General features: G+C 38.2%; 1 protein-coding gene across 1 annotated transcript in view; it reads left to right on the top strand.

The window, feature by feature from the left end:
- Window positions 1-26848, top strand: part of Pdcd4 (Programmed cell death 4) — a 265699-nt gene that overhangs the window by 151042 nt on the left and 87809 nt on the right. The gene's annotated exons all lie outside the window — the stretch shown is intronic.

Genomic DNA, 26848 nt, shown 5'->3' on the forward strand with positions numbered 1-26848 from the left:
AAATTAGACAAGGCGATAATAGTGAAACCTTTTGAAACATGGCGGGTGTGAGGAGTGACACGTGCGCTCCAGTTCGCCGGTCTTATTAATGTATGTATGGTCTATGGCTACTGATGTCGGGGTTTTGAAGTAATAAGGAAAATCATTCTCTTTGGCGTGAGAGTGCATTACTGTAGGCTACAGTTTAAACCTTGTTATATCGGCTCCAGTGGCGGCTGGTGGTTTGAAAGTATGGTGGTGCACAATGGATATCGAAGAGGAGTTAAACATATTTTACTTTAAAGTTTAAAACCGTGTATACCTGAGGGGGTATACATATAAGGCTTATTTATATGCAATTAATAAATAAAATGACTAAATACAAGCATACGGTACCGGTACCTATTTATACAGAAAGTCCAAAAGTGGAAGGAGTCGTGGGCGGAGCTCTCTATATTGCGATTTACCCTCATGAAAAACATTTGAGCACAGAATCATCATCATCATCATCTATTTATTTGTCTATGATCCGAATGCTACCAAGTACCAAGTGCAACATTTTCGTTGATAAAATTCAAATGCAGTTTTCGTAGGCAGTCGGGAGAAGCAGCACTTATTGTCAGAACGACAGCTCTTACAACTTTAAAGCAAAATACAAGCTCCTTTATGTATTGTAATTGTCTGCATGCAGATTGAGAAAGTAATGTGCGAAATATGCGACTGTCCGTTGCACAAGCCGAATGAATACATTTTTCATGCTTATTACTTCGGACAAATGTCTAGTTGAAACAGATACTTTCCCAGTGAATTTAGTTTCCTCTGCACTGACATTGGTGTCCATGTCAGGGAGTGCGACAAACCGTTCTCAATGAGGAAAGCAGTAGACCACGCCTCTAACCCCCTGTCCCCGCATTAGCCGAACATCTCTATAAACTACCTTTCATAGGTTTTCAACATCTTTGCAAACCAAGAGGCTCGAAGGCTCCTGCGGGCGTACAAAACAAGACGCCAGCTGCAGATAGTCATGAATGAAAATTGTAAAAAAAAAGTATATATATATATATATTTTTTAATAGTAACAAAGCCGGGAGATTAGGAACATTACTGGGGGGGGGTGTACAAACTTGCAACCCCCTTGAGAAGCCGCCACTGATCGGTTCCATTATCAAAGAATGCAAGAAAAGGGGAATCCATTTGTTGGATCCGTATTAGAAAAATATTCTTGGTAAAGATTTCCGACGGATAGGGTCTTTTACTTTCCTTTCTTTAGTTTTATTCTATTCGTAAAATAATAATTGGTAAAACTGCTCGTATTTTCTCGTAGTCTATTCCCAGCATCCGTTTCCCCTAAGAGAACTACTGCTGAAGGATTCGAAAGTATTCTTGAGATTTACGATTTATCTGACAGGACAATAATAATTACTCATGATGCTTGTTTAGTATTAGGGCCTATGGGTTTTACTCATATTGCGTACTCGGTAAATCCTTTTATTCTTGTCTGGTGGTTTTCAGGGAATTACCGGTCCATTACTTAAAATAAATTGCTTAATAAAGTTTCGGAAATACCCTTGAGCACATGCATGTATTTCGAGGGTTGCTACGTCACTTGAACCGCATGACAACATTATAAGCATCTGTCTTCGAGCTACGAAGGTCTCAAGTTCGAGCCAAGAAAGATTAAAGGCTATTTGCTTCGCCAATATACGTAGCTAGCGTAGAGGATGAAACTGATTCTTAACAGTCCGATTATACAGGGTGATTCACGAGGATTTCCCGCCACTTACGGAGCTTATTTCCGAAGCCATTCTGAGCAAAATAGTCATGTAAACATGTGTCCTAATATTAGTTTTTTCAGAGTTACACTAATTTTAAATTATTTGTAAAATAGCGTTATTTAGTTCTAAGGATAAAAGAATATTACAGATAAAGAATGAACTATTCAGGAGTATCATTTCTTTAATTATATAGTATTCTGAAGCAAAAATTGTGTTGTGAATTCCATAGTTACTTCGTACACATTTTTTTTTCTATTTTTAACTACAAAATTACAATTTTCTTACGCATTTATCACAGCAATTGTTACAAATCACGCCACTGCACTCTTGTAAATTCTTTAAGACTGTAGAATCAAGTTCCTGAAGTAATATGATTTGTAACAGTTTTTGTGATAAGTGCGTAAGAATGAAGTAATTTTTATTTAAAAATTGAAAAATAAAATTTGTACAAAGCAATTAATACATTTTAGCTTCAGAACACTAGCCAATTAAAGAAATGATACTTCTGAATAGGCTACAATAGTTCATTCTATATTTGTAATATTCTTTTACCCTTAAAACTAAGAAGGTATTTTACTAATAACTTCAAATTAGTGTAACTCTGAAAATATTGAGATTAGGACACATGTTTATATAACATTTTTTGCTCAGAATGTCTTCGGAAATAAGCTCCGTAAGTGGCGGTAAATTTTCGTGAATCACCCTGTATAGTGGATGTTACACAAATCAATGTCATGAAGTGCAGGATGAACCAGTCAGGGCTAGACTCCTAACCGCACTCACGGCGGCTGATTCATACGTAACGACGCTACCATATGCGGAGGATTCGTTCCGCGCTTTTGCGGTTAGTATTGCGTAATGATGTACTTACGGAATTCACAATTCATGTTCGAAATGATGTCCTTGTGATATCTGGCAGGCTGCACGTCTCCTGAAGACATGTCCAGCAACTCGCCGCATTCGTTGCCCGAAATGGCTCGAATTTCATGCCAGATATTTTGTTTGAGTTCCTCAAATAAATGTGGGTTATCGCGTAAACTTTACTTTTAACCACTGAAGTGGAACCATGCTTCGTCACTATAAAAAGTTAAGATGGGGTCAAGTAGTCCATCATACACTGACTGTTGAACCATATTCAAAACCTAAGTCTGTTCTGATAATCGTGTTCGATTAACCTCTGAACTACACGAATTTTGTAAGGTTTTAATTGTTTCGTACCTCTTATCACTGAAGACTGTGACACCCCTACCTGCTGAGCTACACGGCGGGATGATGCCGTAGGACTTCTTTCATGGAGAACACGCTTCACGTATATTCGTTTCTTATCCAATACTAATCAAGTTGTACGAAATTTCTTCACTAAATTGTAAATAATTGCTTTAGAAGACTCTGGCGAATCAGGGAATGACTGACGGAAGTTTGTTACAACTGTTATCCAAGAAGTATGATATAAACTGTTTGAGTATATCCGAACCTTGCTCCCGTGTCACCTTCGCCGAGTGGATTCGTGAGCCAGACTGTAGTTTGCACGCAACGTTAAAGCCTTTCGCGTTTGTTGTAAAACCACTTATCATTGCAGGAAGAACTAGAGAGAATCTGTCTTAAAATGGATGATACGAGATTTCCTAACAGACCTTTCAATCGAAAAGGGAAATGTGCTGGACTTCTGAGGAAGGTGTGGAGGTGTGAAGCCTAAAACAATCAAGTGACTATGATGATGGTGGTGATGAGGACAATAACGACACTGAAAGTTTGCTTCATTGGTTAAATATGCTCTCACAAATCGACTTTAATTGCGGCTCGGACTAGTATTCGAACACATGCGCAGTACTGTATTGTGATGCCAAGTTCCCCCACCACTTCGCCTCTGCTTCCACTTCACAAAAAATGTTTTGATGGTTGTGTTTACAATCGTGTGAAGGACATTACCTTAGTAAATGGCTAAAACAAGCCGCGGGTTTTGTTATTCTTTTCTAGTATCGCAAATAGAACAAACCCATTGGGCACAGGAATGCCGTCTGGGCGTATACCGATCATTTTAATAAAAACTTCTGTGTGTCCCAACGAATGAATGAGCCTGTTGACACGCGTACTAACTATGCCTGTGTGTAATTCCATGTACCGTTACGTAGTTTACATTTTCATAATCTGAGGGAGTAGAAGCAAAATATTGACAAACAAAAATCGATTGTACAGTTTGAAGGACAGCTACCATGCTTTCTCGATTTTCGAGATTAAGAAGTTGTTTTCGGAATGCCGTTTCTACTCGTGTGTCTGTTTTTGCCAAAGTAGGAGAATTGGATTAATCTTGCTCAGGATAGGGACCAATGGCGGGCTTATGTGAGGGCGGCAATGAACCTCCGGGTTCCTTAAAAGCCAGTAAGTAAGTAAGTAAGGAGAATTGGAGACTAGACTACTTACTGGTGACGAGAGAAAAGTAAAAAAAAGGTTTTTCAGAAGTTAGAGGATACTTCAGAATTACTTAAAACAATTGCAGTATTTCATTTTGATCTCCATAAAAATAAAATAAGGAACTGGGATCAATACGTAGTTTAAAGACGAGAAACGAAAGAATGACGAAGTTCTTCAATGAGTACTGTGCTCCAACCACGAGAAAGTCTCTGCCGGATGAGACGAAGCGGGGTGATGCTGTGAATGAATGTTGTCATCAGGTCACACACGTGGGTACTCATATCTCTATTGGCTCGCTCTCACAGCACAAACAATAACATTGATACATGTTTATACTACCCTAGTTACAAAATTAGATCACTGTTAATCTCCTGGTCTTTTAATCTCTCCATGCAGGAAATAACAAATGCAGGAAAGCGCATGGTTTTTAAACAGACGTTATAACGATAATATTATATATCTACTTCGCTCCAGTAGATGACGCAATAGTAAGCACATTACTTTCACGGTTGATCTCCTGGTTGGAGAACAGTACGTATGTCGCAGGTAGTAAAACGAAACCATATTCGACGTTCTATTTTTATAATAATTGTTACTGCTAAGGATTATAACTGGTCAGAATAACTTCAAACTTCAACGGCTACCGACGTAACTCACGTGATAGGCGCGTTTGCCTTCTGATTCGCAGCTATGCTTGGACTTGGGTTCGATTCCAGCCTGGGCTAATTACCTAGTTGGGTTTTTCTTTCCGAGTTTTACTCCAATTATAAGCCGAATGTCTGCAATCATGGCGAATTCTCGGCCTTAAATCGCCAAATACGATCTCGCTATAACATATTTCATCGACGCTAAGTAAGATAGTTGATGCAGCGTTGTTAAATAACGACTGAAAGTTAAGTTCGGCTACTGCATAAAGCATCATCGACACCACAAGCATTTGACCGATTCGATGTTCACAAAATACTTACAGAATGATTGTCATATAATAATTATTAGTACGCTATTTTCAGAAATTTGTTACAGATTTTTGTAGTGTGCCATTATTTTCTATGCAACAGAGGACTACTTGGAGATACGTTCTGTGTTCTATAGTTAGTATGACTTGACACTTTCACGATGATCAACGTGGTGCGAGATTTTTTGGTATTTGCACCGTGTCCTAGATGTGGTTACATTGAACTAGAGAATATCCCTTGGTAACGGATCCAAAAGATAGTTTTACCCATTCTCATTTCTCTACCTTCCCTGATAAATGAGCCGACATGTTGCTCCGAAACGCTGGGTATCTCTGCATCTAAGACACTGTGCAATTATCCTAAAATCTCACACTACAATTTTGTATTTCCTACGTGTAGACTACTGTTTTTTTCTCTTGTACGAAGGATGGACCCGAAGGCTTGCACTGCAGCCTGAGGCTTATTGTGCTTATCACTCCTGTTCTTGTGAATGATTGGATAGCCGAACGGCCGCGCTCTTGTACAGACCCAGAAACAGAATTTGGGCCATCTAATTTGTTTCAGATACAACGCATTGCGCATCTGCAATAAACAAGAGCGCCTAAATGTATGTTACTTGTGAACAGTCTTGCAAAGCTTGTTGCCTACATAGATGACTGCTACCAAGACGGCCCTTTTCTAATTTCGTAAGATTTATGCAAGTACAGCACGCCGCACCGTGAACTTATCTCGGGCTATGGTATTGATATGATGATGATGATGATGATGATGATGATGATGATGATATGATTTAATGATGGTGAAATAAGTCCGATGTCCAACGCCGAAAGTTACCCAGCAATTCTGCTTCAATTGATTGAGGGAAAACCCCAACCAGGATTTTAACCCCGGGCCCGCTCGTTTCACGGTCAGACGTGCTAACCATTACTTCACAGCGGTGAACTTAGACTACTGTTACAAAGCAGCGAAAATGTTCCGTCATTTTAATCATAAACGTAGGTTCTTGGATCTTTTGTAACAGATGTCCTTAATATTTGGGCCATTGTTTTTGTTTTAATTTTTTATATCCCTAGACATATTGCTTCCAGGTTCGTAACTTTGATTAAATACAGTTCTTGTAATTTTCAGTAAAAATATAAATGTTATGTGCAGCACTTAATATTGTCTATTATAAATATTTTAGATTAATTTTTAATATACTATTCTTCGAGTTATAGTATATTATGTATTTTAATTTTTTATTTTTTTCCTAAGAATATCAAAGCTCTAACGTAGTTTCTCAATTGAGGTGTCGGCCCTTTTGTGTATCATACCGCATTTACAATGTACATAATGCCTATGAAGCAGATTTTTTTTTGTAGTGTTCGGTTTTTCCTCTCATCCGACGAATATTATTGCTCCATTATTGCCGTAACACCGTCTCCTCAACTCGTAATAGCATCTGTATTAAAAATTAGGGAAAGGTATACATACCTTGGTTTCTTTAAGAGGTTATATGGCTCATATTACATTACTTTTCGTTGATGAAAATGGTTGCCGTGTAAAGAAAAAGCTTAATAAATTATAGGTAAATATGGAAAACAGCTACACATAACCTCTTCTCCTAGCACATCATGCGTTTTACATTGTTTTGTAAAGCTTTGAAATGCAGAACTACATCATCAGAAATTGAAGGACAGACAACGGAAACAAAGGAATAATTTGACGAAGAAACACGACAGTTGTGTATTCATATATCCATAGACGGTTTTGTGTTTCACGCGAATTTCTTAGGAGTCCGTATTTGTGTCTGCGATGCATATAAAATATCTTGCTTTTCTACACCGCATAGGCTTATAAGTTTGTAAAGTAGGGAAGCCAAGACAGTCTAATAATAATAATAATAATAATAATAATAATAATAATAATAATAATATAATGAATTTAAGAACAGTGTGACGTGTCAAAGCCACGTAACTGATTTTTTGTATTATAGAAAAAATAAATTCAAGTTTGATTTCTTTATCCCGCGATTAATTATTATCGGTTCCCTGTACAATTTTGTTCGATTCACGAAGAGAACAATCAAACAAAATATTATTATTATTATTATTATTATTATTATTATTATTATTATTATTATTATTATTATTATTATTAAGCTATTCTTCAGTTATTTTATGATGATTTCTCAAGAAAGGAACCGGGATTCGTTTTCAGGTACATATTGCCCCTCTTTTATAAAAAGGGGACAACCAACAAATCATTAATTTTACAGTACAAGCAAAAACTTATTTTAGCCGAACTTCTGTCTTTATTGCAAATGAACCATTGAGCTATCAAACTTACATTAATTCAAAATAACGACTATTCTCAGTTGCAACAATGACGTATTTCAGATTTTAAAGTTTACTAATAGTTTTTAGTACAGTATATTACATATTTGTTTTGAGAAAAATCACTTGGACCATTTTTATATAACAGGAGCGATATATATGTTTAGTCAGCTGTCTGAAGACTGATTGGAAGCTCATAAATTCTGCAGTGCTTGGGAAAAGTGACATAAGTCAGTTTCCACAAACCTTTTTTGATCATTTATTGACTACTTACACTGGTTTATGTCGATTTGATTTTTTTTCTGTATGAATTATTGCATTGGGAGAAATACTTATATATTTTTTTCCAAGCGAGCAGATGTTCCGTAAGTTGTCAATAAATTATCAAAAAAGGTTTGTGGAAACTGACTTACGTCACTTTTCCCGAGCACTGCAGAATTACACCAAGTTATTCATGAGGCAACTAAGTCTAGAGATAATGGGGTAGGATAACCAATTCCTTTTGTCCTTCATTGCATGCATCACTAACTAGCAACATGTTTCACTAATCAGACTTAGATGTATACAATAGAGGACCGTTTTTGCAAAACTTTGCTAACTGCAAAATTTGCAAAATTGAGATTTTGATGGATTCGTTAAAATAAGGTAGGCCTCTACATAATGTTAAAGGCGTCTTTCTCTTCATTGTAGTGTGTCAAAGTGTGATCGTTTTTTCAAAACTTGCTTTCTCCTAAGTGAGAGTTAGCAGCAAAATTTGCTTACTACAGTGTTTTGTCTCTCCTGTAAAATTTAGTTTTTTTCAGTTAGCAAGTTTTGCAAAAACGGTCCTCAATTGTTCTTCCTCTGACACAATCACATCGTTAAGTGATATTTACTGTCTAATAATATACTGTAGATATATCAGCCAGAACCTCGTAGGCAAGTTTTCTGGTAAATCCTCTATTATCAGATGTGAACAAATAAGACATTTCTCTCCGAGTACGTAAGTTTCCACATTATTTTCATTCCATGATTGCTTCATTATGATTGTCTGTTGTGTTGTTCTTAGTTTTAGACGGACGTTATGTAAAGTCGCATTTACAGTGACCCGGGAAAGTGTAGGGAGGGAGTGACAGCAGTCCCATAACGCAGTTACAACTTCAAGGTTGTATTGTTTACATCAGTCCGTACTTCGAAATGCCAAGATAACTGGTTTGAAAGTGGTGCAGTCTATACAATGCGCATTTTCTTTACTTGTTCTTTCCGCATTTTCATCGTGTGCTTCCAATTCGTATCCGTAAACACCGCTCCCACGTTTACCCATTCCTCAGATTCTATCTGTGTGATTTGTGTCTAACACGGCGACTTTGGAAGCCTTGTAGGGCGTTCACGACGTTATTCATTCCTGTGGCAGGGCATACAACTTCGATTGGAATAGAATTGGCTCCGTTCCCTGCATGTGTAGCCCCCCATCGCGGTTAAACAGTTACTCTTCAGCAACAATGGCTTCGCTGTTTTTGTAGAGTACACTGGCATTTTGTTCTAAGAATAATAAAATTAAGCTACACCACCTCACTTTCCCTTTTGTACTTAATTGTAAGTATAAAGGATTGTGGTACTGCATAAAAAGGAATTTAGGTATTTTGACGGAAATATTTTTCTTCGCCATAGCCTGAAATGTTGCATCAGAAACCAGTTTTTGTAACTCCATATCCAATTTATCTTATTCGCCACGGTATCAAATGTTGCATCGGAAATTACTTTTTGAGGGCCATATTCATAGACATTCTTAGCGCGGGCTTCCGGTGAATGATCAGCGAACTAACGTTTTTCGTATTCATAAACCAGTGTTAACGATATGATATGATACGAATCCTGTACAAGTAAAGGCTGGTTCACAATAAACCGGGAACGAGAACCAGAATGAAAACGAGAAGCAGAGGACGTGAATATGAAAAATTTTTATTCACAATAAACCGAGAACGTAGACGACTATGCATATCGATATGCATCTCAATAACGATATGTAAAGTCGATATTACACATTCTGATGTTATTTGTGTATAATCGACCAATGGCGTTCTCATGAGTACAAGGCAGCCAACATAAACACAGATTAACCAACTTCGAAATTTAAATTGAAACATTTCTTTAGGTACGGTAGGCCTACTATAAATATGCCCATGCATCATTATTATCACAACCTATTTTAAGTATACCATAACGTAAAATAATTGGAGAAGAAACATTTGTAATAGAACAAAAATGAACACAACAGTAGTTATTGAATTGAAGCATGAATATTTAGTGTGTAATACAACCAATACAGTAATAAAATATGATTCACTTACGATCGGTGTTCAAAGATGCAGCTACTGAAAGCCACGTATTCTCCTTCATTTTCTCATCTTCATACGAGGCGAGCCGCTTATCGTAAACGTGAGGATTTTCCTCAACACTCAATATTAGAATCTCATCAAATAAAACTTGCTCCATGATGCATAGCACAGAACAAAATAATGCATAGGTTATGTCACTGTCTTCTTGCTATAAAATATGTGACGACAAAATAGCTTTTAGGTGGCAATAGAATGAATCTAATGGGCTGTGAACTGAAACGTGAACGCCAAAGTTGAAACTTGGCCAACTCTCCGTTCCCGATCCTGGGCTCCGGCAAGCTTTTCGTTAATTGTGAATGCTCACATTTAAATGTACACATTTTTAAAATTTTACCATTTTCGTTTTCGTTCCGATTCTCGTTTCCGGTTTATTGTGAACCAGCCTTAACCAGTCGATAGCCGGGGCTAGTTTAGCACGCTCGTAGCGCGGGCTAGCGAAATGTCTATGACTAGCACCCTGAAACTTCAAACCCATATTTACCTTATTCGCTACCGGCAGAGACGTTGCATTAGAAACCTCTTTTTGAAACTTCATATTCAAATGTGATCTGCATATCTCATTCAGAGTTGATTACGTCGAATAGTTTGGGGAAAGCTGTTCCTCTGATGTAGGTTACTATGCAGACTGGTTATTCTAAAAGGTATTTACTGTAATTCATATTTATTTTTCTAAGAAACCGCTTGTGCCGAATAAAAATATTGGAGGAATGTAGTTCAACTGGACTTAATGGGAAAGTAAAGTGGCAAATTATGATTTAGCATGGTATAATTAATGCAATCTCTGGAACAAGAACTTAACTACAAGAATTTGAGATAAAGCATCAAACATTTTAGGTGTGGTATAACAGAATTGCTCAGAACGATATTCAAATATTTCCAGAGGGCGCTGTGTCTTTTGGAGGGAAATAATATTTTATCAGGAGAGAGATGTGTGACTCGTATTAAAGGATTCAGTTTGCGTGGAAACAAAAAAAACTGCGTAACATACGCTAAATTGTTATTCCAGAGGAAGCCTCAATTTTATTATAGCCTACGCAACGTAGAATAACCTAAATTATTATTTTTTCGTAAATATGTTGATAGATTTCGAATGTTAAAATGTAAGAATTTTATATCTATTCTACTACTACTACTACTACTACTACTACTACTACTACTAATAATAATAATAATAATAATAATAATAATAATGCAGGGATTGGGTTGATCTTTGTCTTCTTGGTCATTATCGTTTTCGATGTTAATGTTGATAACACATTTTTAGTGTTTCTTATATTTTCAATGTCCTGCATCGTAGAGTCGTGGTCTAACAAGCAGACATTCTCATGGGTGCAGATAAAAAAAGTTATTCTTTTTTCTTCCACCAAGTTAATAATGTAAAAATAAGTGCTTTTACAAATGTTGGCCACTCGAGCGCAATTAAGAGGGCGCCATAGAAAGTAAGTTTCCCTGGGAAAAATTTAATGGAACAGATACAGGTATTGTTGAACTATTTTCCAACCGAAAATAATACTTTTGTCTTACCGTGGGATCAACTTTTGTATTCCTGTGTCGTAGAAGTCTGCCGCCCGGGATCGGAACCAGTGTTTGACAGCCGTCTGCACCTCTCTGTTCATGCTACAGTATGAGAAATGTCTCAGTTCGGGTGGGAAATATGTTGAAAAATAGCTCAACAATTTGTGTATCTGTTCCAATAAATCTCTCCATGATAATATGTTTTCTTTCTGTAAACGGGCTCAAGGAAACACTAAGGTGGCCCTTCTTATTGCGCTCGAGTGGCCAAAAATTGTATAAGCACTTGTTTTCACATTATTAACCTGGTGGAAGAAAAAAATTAACTTTTTTTTCTGCCCCCATGAGAATGTTTGCGTGTAAGCATCATGTTTCGAATTCGCGCAGATTCAAGTCCTCATAAGGAAGGAATTTTCTCATGAAATATCGGCCTGTGCAGGAACCTTGCCCACCCAGCATCGTGATGAAGTTGGGGAGCTAAGATAGGTAACGAAATCCGGTTAAGAAGACCAATTATGACGGTTGGGGGGATCATCGTGTCAACCACACGATACCTCCGTTTTGAGTGAATGATCGTTCACCTCTGCTGAAGAATGTGGATCTGAGAGCAGCGGTCTGCTGGTAGGCCTTTGCCCTTCGTGGGATGTCACGCCACGGATTATTTTATATTTTTCATAAGTTCGCCCGTGACCGAGTGGTTAGCTTCTCTACCTTCCAACGTGGCGATCAAGATTCGATCCACGCCTGGGTTACGAAGGAATTTGTGAACGGGCGTTCCGAGATCTGCGGTGAAACAAAAATGACAGAATTTCAAATGTTTGCTGTAACAATACTGTGAGCGACAGCCGAACGCTAATGTAATTAGTAGTTAGATCGTGAAAAAATGTAACTTGCGTGACCATGCCCAATGTTGCCACGTCCTCTCGCTACGGGGATGAGGGTGTCGAAGTTGCGTATAAAATTAGTCGTGCAGCGCTGCCTCTATCAGTGATATCTCGGTATAGTCCGACCATCGGATCTGTGCCCCCGTAAGATATGCGAACTGAACCTTAATTCCTTTTCAGCCTCGGCAATTCATTTCTCTCCCTGTATTCCTATTTCTCTCTTTTTTATCCCTCTCTCTTTCTCTCCCCCACTACTCACAATTTTGAGCCTTCTTGCGGGACAGTTTATTTGCACTTGCAGTCCAGTGTTGTCAACATCACGAATACTGTAGCACAGAGTGGTGACAGAAATATTATTAAGCAAGTAATAGCATTTTGCATAAGTCAATCAGCGTCATTAGACCTAGTTAAATTAAATTATGAATAAGTAATAAATAACCTTACATTATTATAAGCAATATTCATGAGAAATGACACTTTGACGGAAGTTTGGCAACATCCCTATTCGGCAAGTTTCGTGGCCTGCTGTTTGACGTAGTGGGAGAGAAACGGGTGGAATGGGGTGAGTAGAGGCGTCAACTTTTCCAAGAACGACGACAGCGCTGAAGGGGCATAGATCCGATGGTCCGACAATATCAAGAGAAGCTACAGACCAGTACGATCACTCCTTTAATTTGTTTTCATTTGTAATCACGAGTTCTGCAATATTAAAATGATAATAGATAGCTATGCACGATATACTTTGAACCATAGTGAAAAATTTATTGTGAGCTGGGACTAGTTTTGGAATTTCGCTTCATATGAAGAAAAAATATATTGCATGCCCTTCATTAAATACTTCTCTTATCATAGATATATACTCTCCATTTGTAAACGAAACACAAAATGAAACATTCAATCGAATACAACTACAGTTTCATTCCCATGTGGGTGACGTATTCTGCATACGTGTCTTGTTTCTGTAAATAATTAATAATTATTTTATCGTGGTTCCCCCATTTCCCCTAATCATCATTCCACCAATACTCCACAATCACACTTGCTCTGCGAGGTCTCGAGCGAGGCCTCCAGAACAAAAAAAAAGGCTGATAGACGTACATATTCGTGCTTAATAAAATTATTATTATTATTATTATTATTATTATTATTATTATTATTATTATTACTACTACTACTGCTACTGCTACTGCTACTGCTACTGCTGCTGCTGCTGCTGCTGCTGCTGCATATATTTTTCTTTTCATACTTTAAACTTATTAACTAATAACTGGTTCTTTTTAACTATGGGCATGACCTGATTGCTTGAATTCTTAACCTGCTAGTCTTCTCGAGTTATGTGTTGTTTAATTGCAGTATCTTGAATGTGTTGGGTGTTTACTACATTTTCTGGCATGGTACAAGATGAAAAGGAAAATCGTAACGATTGAAGTCTTGTCTCTGCTGATGATTACGATGATCGTGAATTATGGAGAATTGGTAGGATGATAGTGGTGAAACGCGATAACTGCGATGAAAATGATAAAACAGAGTCATTACCTATCGCGAAATCCGCTTTAATATGAAATCAGGTTTTCATTTTACAAAGCTGACACACCGTGCGACTGACATGAATCAAATGGCGAAATTTGTCTCTTAGGAATATGATGCATTGTCCCCTCCTTGCCTGGATTTTTAGGACCGGTTATAAGTATTAATGTAGGTAAATAGGGCGGATGTGAATTGTGAAAAATGAAGACCGGAAAAATGGAAGTTTCTCGAGAAAACAATTCTTTAAAATTTAATTCGACTGGTCTGAATATGTGTAATTTGCTGTAGTTGCATGACATAATCATCTTCGGTCTTACTAATAAAAACTCTATATACAGACGTTTAACTGTCTACTTATACAATGAGTAGCTCGTTTATATGTCGTATGTAAATTCCTGACTAATAATATCACTACATACGTCGTGTATAACAGTATAACTGTTACACAGCTACGTCATAGTTTCGTCACTACTTCGTTACGAAAGGTAATAGAATATCTGAGGTTCTCTATTGCATCCGGTAGAGCGCTCTAGTGTGGCGTGTTAAGTATCGATAGTACAACTGGCTCTAATCTATTACCACACTATATTTTGGTGAAAGAGTACAAGCTACAGCAATATTATTCTAATTATTTTGTGCTCTTTGGTTTGTTTTTCTGTGGTTACAAGGCAATCATCATCATAAACTGACAGTCGATGCGAACAGCTGTTAGAGGGGCGGCCATTTTTTCTGAATATACAACGCTTAACTACTGCAAAGCAATTCCCATTGTATAGTTAAAGGCTATTTATACATCCATCGCTTATGCATGGTTTATTAGTAACGTTTTCATTAATGTGAAGCACAGGAACGCCATTTCATAATTTCATTTAAGAAACACGCCAAGCGAATTATCTTTGCACCAAAAAGCGGATGCTCCCTGGACCAAAAATACACAAATTCAATCTTCTAACACGATTTTTTTTAATACTTTCGTTTTATAGTTTATTTCAGCGATTTTGAAAAAGGTAAGAAGTGGCGTTCCTGTAATTCACAATTACCACGTTTTCTGTCTCACCCTGCATAAGTCTCGTTTAAAAAACTATACACGGTTTATTAGTAACATCGCTTGAATATTTGTTGTGTTCTCCTTTATAAATGTTTTCAGTAATACAGTATAACTTGGTTATAACGACATCCAAGGGACCTTAAAACTTTATGTTGTTATAAACGAGTGTCGTAGTAACCGAGATTCATATTATCAATCTAATTAGGTGGAAAATGAAAAATAACAAACTTAATTAGACTTATTTTAGATTTATGTATTGACTTTTAAGCCTACCATGAACATAATAAAATACACGTAGGCCTACAATTATAAATACAGTATTCTGTATTAAAACAGTTTGTTCAGTACTCACCGAACTACTTTACTTAGAAGTGAAGTCATCAGTCATTTTACTGTGTTGTCTTCTACGTGCCCAATACACACTTTCTAGGACTAAATTACGTTCTATGTTCATAATTTCAGTTGCAATTTACTGCTCCCTTCCCTAGCTTCCATAGAACATGTTCATAATTTTAATGGCTTCTAAAGCGTCACTCACTTCTTTTAGTGGCCATACTCCATTAAAATGCGTGCACTTAGTGAAAACTTCCTGTCGAAACTGATCTAATACCGCATGAATTCGGGCAGGTTACAATGGGGTGGGGAATCCGCCTGCATTCCAGAGGTCTATGACAGAAGAAGATTGTAAAGAATTTGTCAGGGTCAGATTTCAACAAAATATTTCTTAAAATACTTTGTTTCTTAGAAAATATTCCAAACTGAGGTTGAAAACGACGTTATATGCGAGGTAGACGCGTATGCGTTTGTCGTATTAAGCAAGGTAGGAAAGCATATGTCTTATGGGGAATTAGTTGGGACCACAGAATATTTGACGTTATAGGCGAGGTGTCGCACAAAACGAGGTCGCTATAACCAAGTTCTACTGTATGTTGTGCAAAGAGAAGGCCCTGACCGACGCCGCCCTCGCGCGAAGTCTTCCTTGCTGTTGCTATGTTCATCAGCTGATCGATAACAGCTGTTGTATGCTGGGTTGCTCGGCCTGTCCTGTTCGTGAATAGAGAAGTCACCAAAAGCAGGCGATGACGCTTTCACATGTACTGAAAGATAAACTACGTGACAAACTGACGGAAACACGCGAGTCTATTATTAGTGTGTGCCTTCATTGAATTGAGACATTTAGCAGACGAGAATTGAAATTGCGTGAGTCTGAGTATGTGACGATTAGGTTTGGAAATAAAAACATGAGGTTATTAAGGTATATGATACGATGTATTGATTTGATTGATTCATTCTCCGTTTTCTATTCTATTCCTATCATTTACAATTGCTAATCTTCACTATCTTACCCTTTCAGTATATTTCAATTATTTCTATTATTTTCCTGTCCCCTCTGAGTCTTCCCCTTCTTCATTCCTTGCTTTCTAATCTCTACCATCACTCACCTTGACTATTCCTTACTCCTACATCACTTTACTGTTTATATTTCTTAACATTACATAATAAGTATTTACGTTACAAGAGCGGTATGTTGAAGTTTTCATGGTCGAGGAAAAGATTGAAAAAGCGAAACGTAATTGAGCTTTTTTAATTTCCGAGAACATGAAAGAAACATACCGCTCGTGTATCATACATTATTTTGTGCGAAAATCGTTTATTACATGCCTGAAAGACGAATTTCTAATTAGTTGCAATGAAATCTCCATGTTGGTTTCTGTTTAATGACGGCAACTTCGGAAAACCAAAATATCTTGTTGCTATAAAATGTTTTCTGTGTTTACTATACTCCAGCAGGCCGTGATATACGTCTGTCTTTTTTTTTTTTTCCCCCAAGTCTATAAATGCGAACTTAAAACAAACGGTAAGGTTATGTAATGATTTATTTTTCATTTTAATATTTTAACAATATTATTTATATAACATATTGCAGTAACAACATCGGCATCTGGAATCTTGTTGATTTTTTCACGGCTTCCTTAATGTTACTTGTATCAGGAATGCAATAAGTTTCGTGGAGTAGTAGACTTTACTTAATTTTTGCAAATATTTAAAAACAATAATTAACATTGCAATTTAGATGAAATTGCAGTGGTAAGTTTCCAATTTATAATTATTACTATGTTAAACGTCTCTAAAAATAATATGTTAAAAGCCTAAAGCAGTAAAATGAATGTCGCGCTTAAGCGGTAAGAAGAGGGAAATTGTTATGTGTGTTACGTTGGGAATACTGAATGTGGTATTTCACACTTACCGCGTATTGGTTCCGTGCGGAAAACAAGCAAATACGCACGATCTCGCACAATAATCTGTTACTATGGTAGGAAAATAAAACAAAAGTGTTTAAACTACAAATGGTTTTTGTCTGAGATTAATGGCCTTTCATGAGAAGTTTTCTTACTTTAAATCTACGGGGAAGAGAACTATGTCTTTTTAGTGATCCTCTGTTTTTCAAACCGGCAGAAAACCCAGTATATCTATGCTTTGAAGTTATACAAGCACAAAAAAATGCATTAGATGTCGCAGTAATGTAGATCTTGATTATACAGGTCTTCATGAGACGAGGCTTTTGCTGAACAACATCCATTTGCAGGACGTTTACTTTGTGTGTTTGGCTTAACCTGTTCATGTGAGCAATAATTATCTTCTGTAATGAACAGTATCAAAGCGTCTCTCGCGCATCATAACAGATTTCCACTTGGTTGATGCTTTATGAATTATTAAGCTTATGTGGTCTTCAAGCGAATACTGTCAGTGATGAAGAGGGAGAGATTTCAAAAATCATTAGAACGCGATTCTAATTTTATTTATTTATCTTCAAAGCACAGGGAAATCTTTTTTTTTTTATGTTTAACAATTACTGAAACCCTATGATGAATTTTGTACGAGATGAAATAGTAATATACGTTACAAGAGCGGTATGTTGACGTTTTCATGGTCGAGGAAAAGATTGAAAAAGCGAAACGTAGTTGAGCTTTTTTAATTTCCGAGAACATGAAAACAAACTTACCGCTCGTGTATCGTACATTATTTTGTGCGAAGATCGTTTATTACATACCTGAAAGAGGAATTTCTAATTAGTTGCAATGAAATCTCCATGTTGGTTTCTGTTTAATGACGGCAACTTCGGAACACCAAAATATCTTTCTTCAACATTGTTGCTATAAAATGTTTTGTGTTTACTATACTCCAGCAGGCCGTGATATACGTCTGTCTTTTTTTTCCCCCAGTCTATAAATGCGAACTTAAAACAAACGGTAAGGTTATGTAATGATTTATTTTTAATTTTAATATTTTAACAATATTATTTATATAACATATTGCAGTAATAACATCGGCATCTGGAATCTTGTTGATTTTTTCACGGCTTCCTTAATGTTACTTGTATCAGGAATGCAATAAGTTTCGTGGAGTAGTAGACTTTACTTAATTTTTGCAAATATTTAAAAACAATAATTAACATTGCAATTTAGGTGAAATTGCAGTGGTAAGTTTCCAATTTATAATTATTACTATGTTAAACGTCTCTAAAAATAATATGTTAAAAGCCTAAAGCAGTAAAATGAATGTCGCGCTTAAACGGTAAGAAGAGGGAAATTGTTATGTGTGTTACGTTGGGAATACTGAATGTGGTATTTCACACTTACCGCGTATTGGTTCTGTGCGGAAAACAAGCAAATACGCACGATCTCGCACAAAATAACTTGGTAAAGCTAACCCCATTACAGGTCAAATCGACCCAAAGGATGACGGGAGGTTAAGGCTCCCATCTTTACAGACAATCGGCTTCGGAATATTATGTATACACAGCTGCTATGAATTCTGTACAATTTACATTATTGTAATCGATATCTCGTGTGTCATACAACCTGAGCAACAATCGTAAAGCATATTGTTGTTACACAACTTCATTTTTAGACATGTTTGCAGCTAGTGGTATTGAACCTTTATCATAGAATATAAAATGTGAGTATTGTAGTAGGTGGAGTGACTAAAATACAATGTTTATCCTCGATCTGCCAAGAGTGACGTTTTCGCCTTCGTCTCAGTGTCCACATGCTTCCTGAATGTGGAGTGCAAATTCTCAGCACATAATGACTACCCTTGGTACTTCCGTACTAGATTTAGCACTTGTTATAAAGTGTTTAATGTTTCTAGTACGTACGTTAAACAAGCTAATACATTTCCGACTTGCTTCACGTAAGGAATAGATTAGTTTTAGGAGCAAAATTTAAAGCTATGTTCTTTCAAAGATAATTCATCATCATCATCATCATCAGATTCATTTTAAGGCAATTATCTACTTTAAAGCACTGTAGTATTTTTTTTTTTTTTAATTTTTCAGAAATGAGATATTGTTTAAATTGTTGGAAAACTATGTAATATAAAAGTAATGAACCCCTTGTCATTTTAGGCACGAAGAGCCACTGTATGTGATGTAACTTGGAACATACCACGACACTTTTATTTCACATTTAAATTTACCCTATAACACTGGACAATGCGCGTTAAATGTCCGTTAAATTTACTACAATATGTGAAAGAAACAACTGGATTTGCGGTTGTGAATCTACAAATAAATTATTTTGTTTCCCGTGCCTGCTATTTGCTAAGGGTAAAGATATGAGCTGGACATACACTGGTGTGTCAGATTTAAGCCATTTGACACAGAAAATTAAAAAGCATGAGGAATCTATTGCTCGTAGGAATGCTTGGCTAGATTTATAAATCCTTGGAAGAACAGAAATTAGGCAACAGCTTTTCCCCTTGCCTCTCGCTCTGCACGCAAGTCCAGAAGCTGGCTCGGCGAGGTTCAGAGGGGAAATTGAACCTCGGAAGCTTACAAGCATGTAGGTATTCGATCTCTGCGGTTCGTAGGTTTTTATACGACAAGTAAACTTATTAAAGATGAGCAAGAAACAATGAATGATAGTGTAAATTATAATAGTACATTATGCAACGAGCCTATAATGATAGTAATTAAGACGCGAGTATGTTTGTTTATGAAACGTGCGCAAGCGAGTTTCATAATTTTCATACGAGCGTCTTAATTACCACTATAGGCAAGTTTCATACGACTTTTTATGCTCGACCATATTTCTAACTTGAAATTATTCAGAAGTATTCATTTTATTCGTATCTGACTGAAGATCGAAAGTGACCTTGTGCATAGCTCGTAAATTATGAGATGTGCGCAGACGCGAAAGTATTGATTTTTTTTCGAGGAACAATAATGTCATTGACCTTGATGTAATCTAGAGAATAACATGAACTAATTTTGATATAACCTGGAAATTGATTTAGAATTGAAAAACGGGATGACAAATTGAATTTATTTGAATATTATTTACAATTAACGCTAATTATTATAGTAACAGAACATAACTTTCTGCGACAGTATTGGATTTCCAGCCTCCGTGACGTTTCCCTCGTTGTCTTTCGATTGCATATCCGAGAATAATCGAAAACCTGAACTTTAATGAATAGGTGCACTTTAATGACATGCATTAAAGGACTGCTACCAGGTGTATAATTACTACATTTCGGTCGAGCATAAATACATTTATTTAAAGAATTAAATTGTTTTTCCTGGGGGTTCTCTGAACCATTAAACGCATAGGACGCACCGCCACTCATCATATACAACAGGGAAGGGGTAAGGGAAATAGGGAATGACGAAAGGTGTAAATTTCACCTCTTTGCAGTTCCGAACAGTCTTGTATATAATGCAGTTCGTAACTACAAAACATGAAGATATAGTTCACGTAAAATAAGCGTATTGTCTGTTAAGAATTTTGTTGTGAATAAAACATTGATTGTAGTTACGTGAGTTTCCATTAAGCCCTCGATTTAACTACACATTTAATCAGTTCTATTACATAAATGTGTTTCGGTATTACATAAAAAAAATCCTATGACTACTCGTTAATCCGTCCGGTTCGAAGGCAGGTCTGAAAATAAAATCATTACCATTCATACAGTATAATGCATTCAGCATTAAAATGCAGCTGTTGACGCCCCGTGTCTCCACGACGGCGGTGTCCGGGTATAGTTGAGGCTCTCTCTACAGTAGCGAAGCCGCAGAGGTTCTTGTTCGTGATTTGCAGCGAGCTCTCATTTCGGCATCGTGCCAATCCTAGCAGCACGTTGTTGGATACTGGATCGCACCTTCGCCTTCTTTTCATTTTATTTTGTTACCGAGAGTTCAACTACCGAAAAGAAAATAGTAACAAAGCCTCGGCCACGTGGCGGACGTCTTAATGACAGAGCAGTATTGTGACATCCACTAGGAGAGAAACTGGGGCACGGGTTGCGAGATTGAAGGCCAGTTTTATCTTTGAGACCTATTAGTTAATTGTGTCTGTTTGTAACTCTGATAAACGAGTTAACGTATTGGAATATTTACACAGTTGGCTCTCGACTCAACAACAGCTAGTCTCGTAACTGCCGAATATTCTTAGTTTCTAGAGGAGTGTTATTGCTTCGTCATCATCATCATCATCATCATCATCATCATCACCACCACCACCACCACCACCACCACAAACAAATTGAGACCTATAGTTTTTTTTTTCTCGCGGTCTGCAAATGAGTTTTGCCAGGCTTTTCATATGTCTGCGAATTCTCTTCTCTTAGATTTATCTTGTAAAGTTTTATGGACGTTTCATACGTCCTCATTGTTCGAAGTGTGAAGAGGAAATACTATAGTCGATTATTTGCAAAAAGGAGGTACAATAACAGGAACTTATTCAAATTTAATATCAAAATTGCGAGAGGAAATGAAACCGGCGTGGAAAGTTGACCACGGTATGGCATAATTGCGCCCCGCCGTCAATTGGGAGGCCTAGGCATCGGTATGGCACAGTTGCGCTCCGCGGTCAATCGGGAAGCCTAGGCATGGCATAGTTGCGCCCCGAAGAAATCAGGTAGTAGAATGGACAAGGCATAGTTGCGCCCCGAAGAAACCAGGTAGCAGAATGGACATGGCATAGTTGTGCCCCGAAGAAATCAGGTAGCAGAATGGACATGGCATAGTTGCGCCCCGAAGAAATCAGGTACCAGAATGGACATGGCATAGTTGCGCCCCGAAGAAATCAGGTAGCAGAATGGACATGGCATAGTTGCGCCCCGAAGAAATCAGGTAGCAGAATGGACATGGCATAGTTGCGCCCCGAAGAAATCAGGTAGCAGAATGGACATGGCATAGTTGCGCCCCGAAGAAATCAGGTAGTAGAATGGACATGGCATAGTTGCGCCCCGAAGAAATCAGGTAGTAGAATGGACAAGGCATAGTTGCGACCAGAAGAAATCAGGTAGCAGAATGGACATGGCATAGTTGCGCCCCGAAGAAATCAGGTAGTAGAATGGACAAGGCATAGTTGCGCCCCGAAGAAATCAGGTAGCAGAATGGACATGGCATAGTTGCGCCCCGAAGAAATCAGGTAGCAGAATGGACAAGGCATAGTTGCGCCCCGAAGAAATCGGGTAGCAGAATGGACAAGGCATAGTTGCGCCCCGAAGAAATCAGGTAGCAGAATGGACATGGCATAGTTGCGCCCCGAAGAAATCAGGTAGCAGAATGGACATGGCATAGTTGCGCCCCGAAGAAATCAGGTAGCAGAATAGACATGGCATAGTTGCGTCCCGAAGAAATCAGGTAGCAGAATGGACATGGCATAGTTGCGCCCCGAAGAAATCAGGTAGCAGAATGGACATGGCATAGTTGCGCCCCGAAGAAATCAGGTAGCAGAATGGACATGGCATAGTTGCGCCCCGAAGAAATCAGGTAGCAGAATGGACAAGGCATAGTTGCGCCCCGAAGAAATCAGGTAGCAGAATGGATATGGCATAGTTGCGCCCCGAAGAAATCAGGTAGCAGAATGGACATGGCATAGTTGCGCCCCGAAGAAATCAGGTAGCAGAATGGACATGGCATAGTTGCGCCCCGAAGAAATCAGGTAGCAGAATGGACATGGCATAGTTGCGCCCCGAAGAAATCAGGTAGCAGAATGGACATGGCATAGTTGCGCCCCGAAGAAATCAGGTAGTAGAATGGACATGGCATAGTTGCGCCCCGAAGAAATCAGGTAGTAGAATGGACAAGGCATAGTTGCGCCCCGAAGAAATCAGGTAGCAGAATGGACATGGCATAGTTGCGCCCCGAAGAAATCAGGTAGTAGAATGGACAAGGCATAGTTGCGCCCCGAAGAAATCAGGTAGCAGAATGGACATGGCATAGTTGCGCCCCGAAGAAATCAGGTAGCAGAATGGACAAGGCATAGTTGCGCCCCGAAGAAATCAGGTAGCAGAATGGACAAGGCATAGTTGCGCCCCGAAGAAATCAGGTAGCAGAATGGACATGGCATAGTTGCGCCTCGAAGAAATCAGGTAGCAGAATGGACATGGCATAGTTGCGCCCCGAAGAAATCAGGTAGAATGTACAAGGCATAGTTGCGCCCCGAAGAAATCAGGTAGCAGAATGGACGAGGCATAATTGCGCCCCGAAGAAATCAGGTAGCAGAATGGACATGGCATAGTTGCGCCCCGAAGAAATCAGGTAGCAGAATGGACATGGCATAGTTGCGCCCCGAAGAAATCAGGTAGCAGAATAGACATGGCATAGTTGCGCCCCGAAGAAATCAGGTAGCAGAATGGACATGGCATAGTTGCGCCCCGAAGAAATCAGGTAGCAGAATGGACATGGCATAGTTGCGCCCCGAAGAAATCAGGTAGCAGAATGGACATGGCATAGTTGCGCCCCGAAGAAATCAGGTAGCAGAATGGACAAGGCATAGTTGCGCCCCGAAGAAATCAGGTAGCAGAATGGATATGGCATAGTTGCGCCCCGAAGAAATCAGGTAGCAGAATGGACATGGCATAGTTGCGCCCCGAAGAAATCAGGTAGCAGAATGGACATGGCATAGTTGCGCCCTGGACATAGTACACAAAATAAATAAATTACTTAAAAATATTATAATGGTAGCTGCATTGAAATCAGGTAGGCCTAGCATATAATCAATTTTGCTATTTGAAATAACACATTTTTTATCGATCACACACAATAAATGAACTGCATTTTTTGTTTGTACACCGATATCTTAACCCTACGGTACAGGGTTTCGAAAATTGAAACTTAGAACCTTTGTGAATTGTTAAGTCTTTACCCTTTTCACTAAACTTAACATTCATTTTAAATTAACCTCACTATACGCCACAGACGGTGTGAAAATCACTAATAAAATGTCAAGACTGCTAAGGTCTCATATTCCAACGGTTCACTCATTTGAATATGTCAGTTAGTAAAGTATTGCCAACTTCATTGTGTTCATTTTTACGGTAGGCTATCGATGTTATGTTTTATTTAACGACGCTCGCAACTGCAGAGGTTATATCAGCGTCGGATGTGCCGGAATTTTGTCCTGCAGTAAATCTACTGACATGAGCCTGTCGCATTTAAGCACACTTAAATGCCATCGACCTGGCCCGGGATCGAACCCGCAACCTTGGGCATAGAAGGCCAGCGCTATACCAACTTGCCAACCAGGTCGACCTAGGCTATCGATAATGACTGAATGAACAGTAGGAAAACAGTTAAGAAAGTACTGCCAACTTCATGATGTCCATTTTTACGGTAGGTTATCGATGATCGCTGCATAAACAGTAGAAAAACGGTTAATAAAGTACTGCCAACTTCATGGTGTTCATTTTAATAAATATTAAATCGAATAAGAAATCAATAAGGTTGGTTGATTACGAGGCTCGAGTTTCCGTAGTGTCTTTCTCTGTCTATTTCTTCGGGGCGCAACTATGGCATGCCCTTTTCTCTACCTGATGGGAACGGAGCGCAACTATGCCCACAAAATAGGGACCCTTTTTTATCTGGTGCATCTTATCTGACCGTGGGGCGCAACTTGCCCAGCCCCTAGGCATGGCATAGTTGCGCCCCGAAGAAATCAGGTAGCAGAATGGACATGGCATAGTTGCGTTCCAATGGGCATAGTACACACAAACGTGATTGTCATAAAATAAATAAATTACTTTAAAATATTTTAGTGGTACCGGTATACAAACAAAGCATGCAGTTCATTTATTGTGCGTGATAGACAAAAAAGTGTTATTTTAAATAGCAAAATTGATCATAACCACGCTGCGGACTTACGCATTGATAGACAAAGTGTATCGAACAGTGTTAAAAGAAAAGCTACGGAAGACATTTTTGAGAGACCCATGAAACTCATTTGAATATGTCAGTTAATAAAGTACTGCCAATTTCATGGTGTTCATTTTTACGGTAGGTTATCGATAATCACTGCATAAACAGAAGAAAAACAGTTAATAAATACTACTAAATTCACGGTGTTCATTTTAAAGGTATCGATAATGAATATTAAATCGAATAAGAAATGTATAAGATTGGTTGATTACGAGGCTCGAGTTCCCCTGATGTCTTTTTCTCTAGCTATTTCACCGGGGCGCAACTATGCCCACAAAACAGCGACCCTTTTTTATCTGCTGCATCTTACCTGACCGTGGGGCGCAACCATGCCCTGTCCGTTGACCAAGAGAAATTCTCTTTCACCAGGACAACACACCCAGTCAGGATCTGCATTGATTTCATCCATCCTATTCACCAGAGTTAGCCTGGAGTGACTTAAGTCTGTTCCCAAAGCTCAAGGAACACTTTCGTGGGATGAAATTTTCCACGAACGAAGAGATGATGGAAGTTGTGAATGAGTGGCAGAGCTTGGAGAAAATTTCTTCCGGCAGGCCATAGAGATGTCGGACATATTGTATCAACGTACATGCCGGAAAATGATATAGTCAACTTTTTGATTCGTTTAAGGATAAATGGGGCGGAGAAAATTGATCAACCTACGTATTATAAATGTCATAGCATTCCCCGATCGCCAGCCTGCAACGCGAGATAGGGCGGTCTAGAGACGAGCGAGGTTGCCACTCGCAACCTGGATACTCAGCGAACCTTAAGCGTAGACAGTGTGGGGTGGGGATGTATCTGTGTAGCAGAGACTTGGTGCATATTCTCTAGGAACAGGAACACCTATATCTTTCAAAAGTTCCAAAATGCCGCATCACCAGTGATAGTTTATTTAATTTATTTTTCTTCTCTCTGCCTGTCCTCTATCAATTTCCGCCGATGATGATGATGATGATGATGACACCTTCAAGGACTGTAGCCTGTTCAAAATAAGAACCAACCGTGAAAACATTGACCGAAGTAGGCCTACTCAAGGTGGAAGGGAGGAAAGTTCTTTTCTTTTCATCTTTACTTAGGCATATGTGAAATATCTGGGTATCATTATTGATCAAAATTTAAAATGGCCTCATCACATTACTTATCTTTGTAAGAGGCTTCGTAAAACAATTTATAAATTCGTTAATTTTCGATGCTACTTACCCATTAGAGTTCTACGAAATGTTTATTTGGCCATTTTTCAGTCTATCATTCAATATAGCATTATTGTTTGGGGTGAAATTAATCTTAGTCCGTTAAATTTACCACAAAAACGAATAATTAAAATTTGTTGGAAGAAACGTTTTGATTATGCAACTAAATTAATTTGTTCTGAATTTAATGTATTTAATATTGAACAAATTTATAAATATACTCTGTTAAAATTTTATCATAAAAATCGTAATAAGTTTATATTACAGGCACATAATCATGACACAAGACGAAATAATAATTCAACATTAGTAGAATCTAAGGGCCGTATTCATAGACATTTTTAGCGCGGTTTTCCGGTGGATGGTCAGCGTTTTCGTACTCATAAACCAGTGTTAGCGATAGGATATGATTTGAATTCTGTACAAGTAACCAGTGGATTGCCGGGGCTAGCTTAGTACGCTCGTAGCGCGTGCTGCGAAATGTCTATGAATAGCACCCTAAATGTTTCACATCTGCTGGTCTAAAGCAAAGCATTAATTTTGGCCCTCGGTCGTATAATGCTTTAGCTAAATTACACCCAGAACTTCTAACATGTAACCCACTAACATATAACAAGAAAATTAGAAACGTGTTAATATCTTCAATTTGATTAAATGAATTT

This window comes from Periplaneta americana, chromosome 1 (assembly GCF_040183065.1).
Source record: "Periplaneta americana isolate PAMFEO1 chromosome 1, P.americana_PAMFEO1_priV1, whole genome shotgun sequence".
Taxonomy (NCBI): domain Eukaryota; kingdom Metazoa; phylum Arthropoda; class Insecta; order Blattodea; family Blattidae; genus Periplaneta; species Periplaneta americana.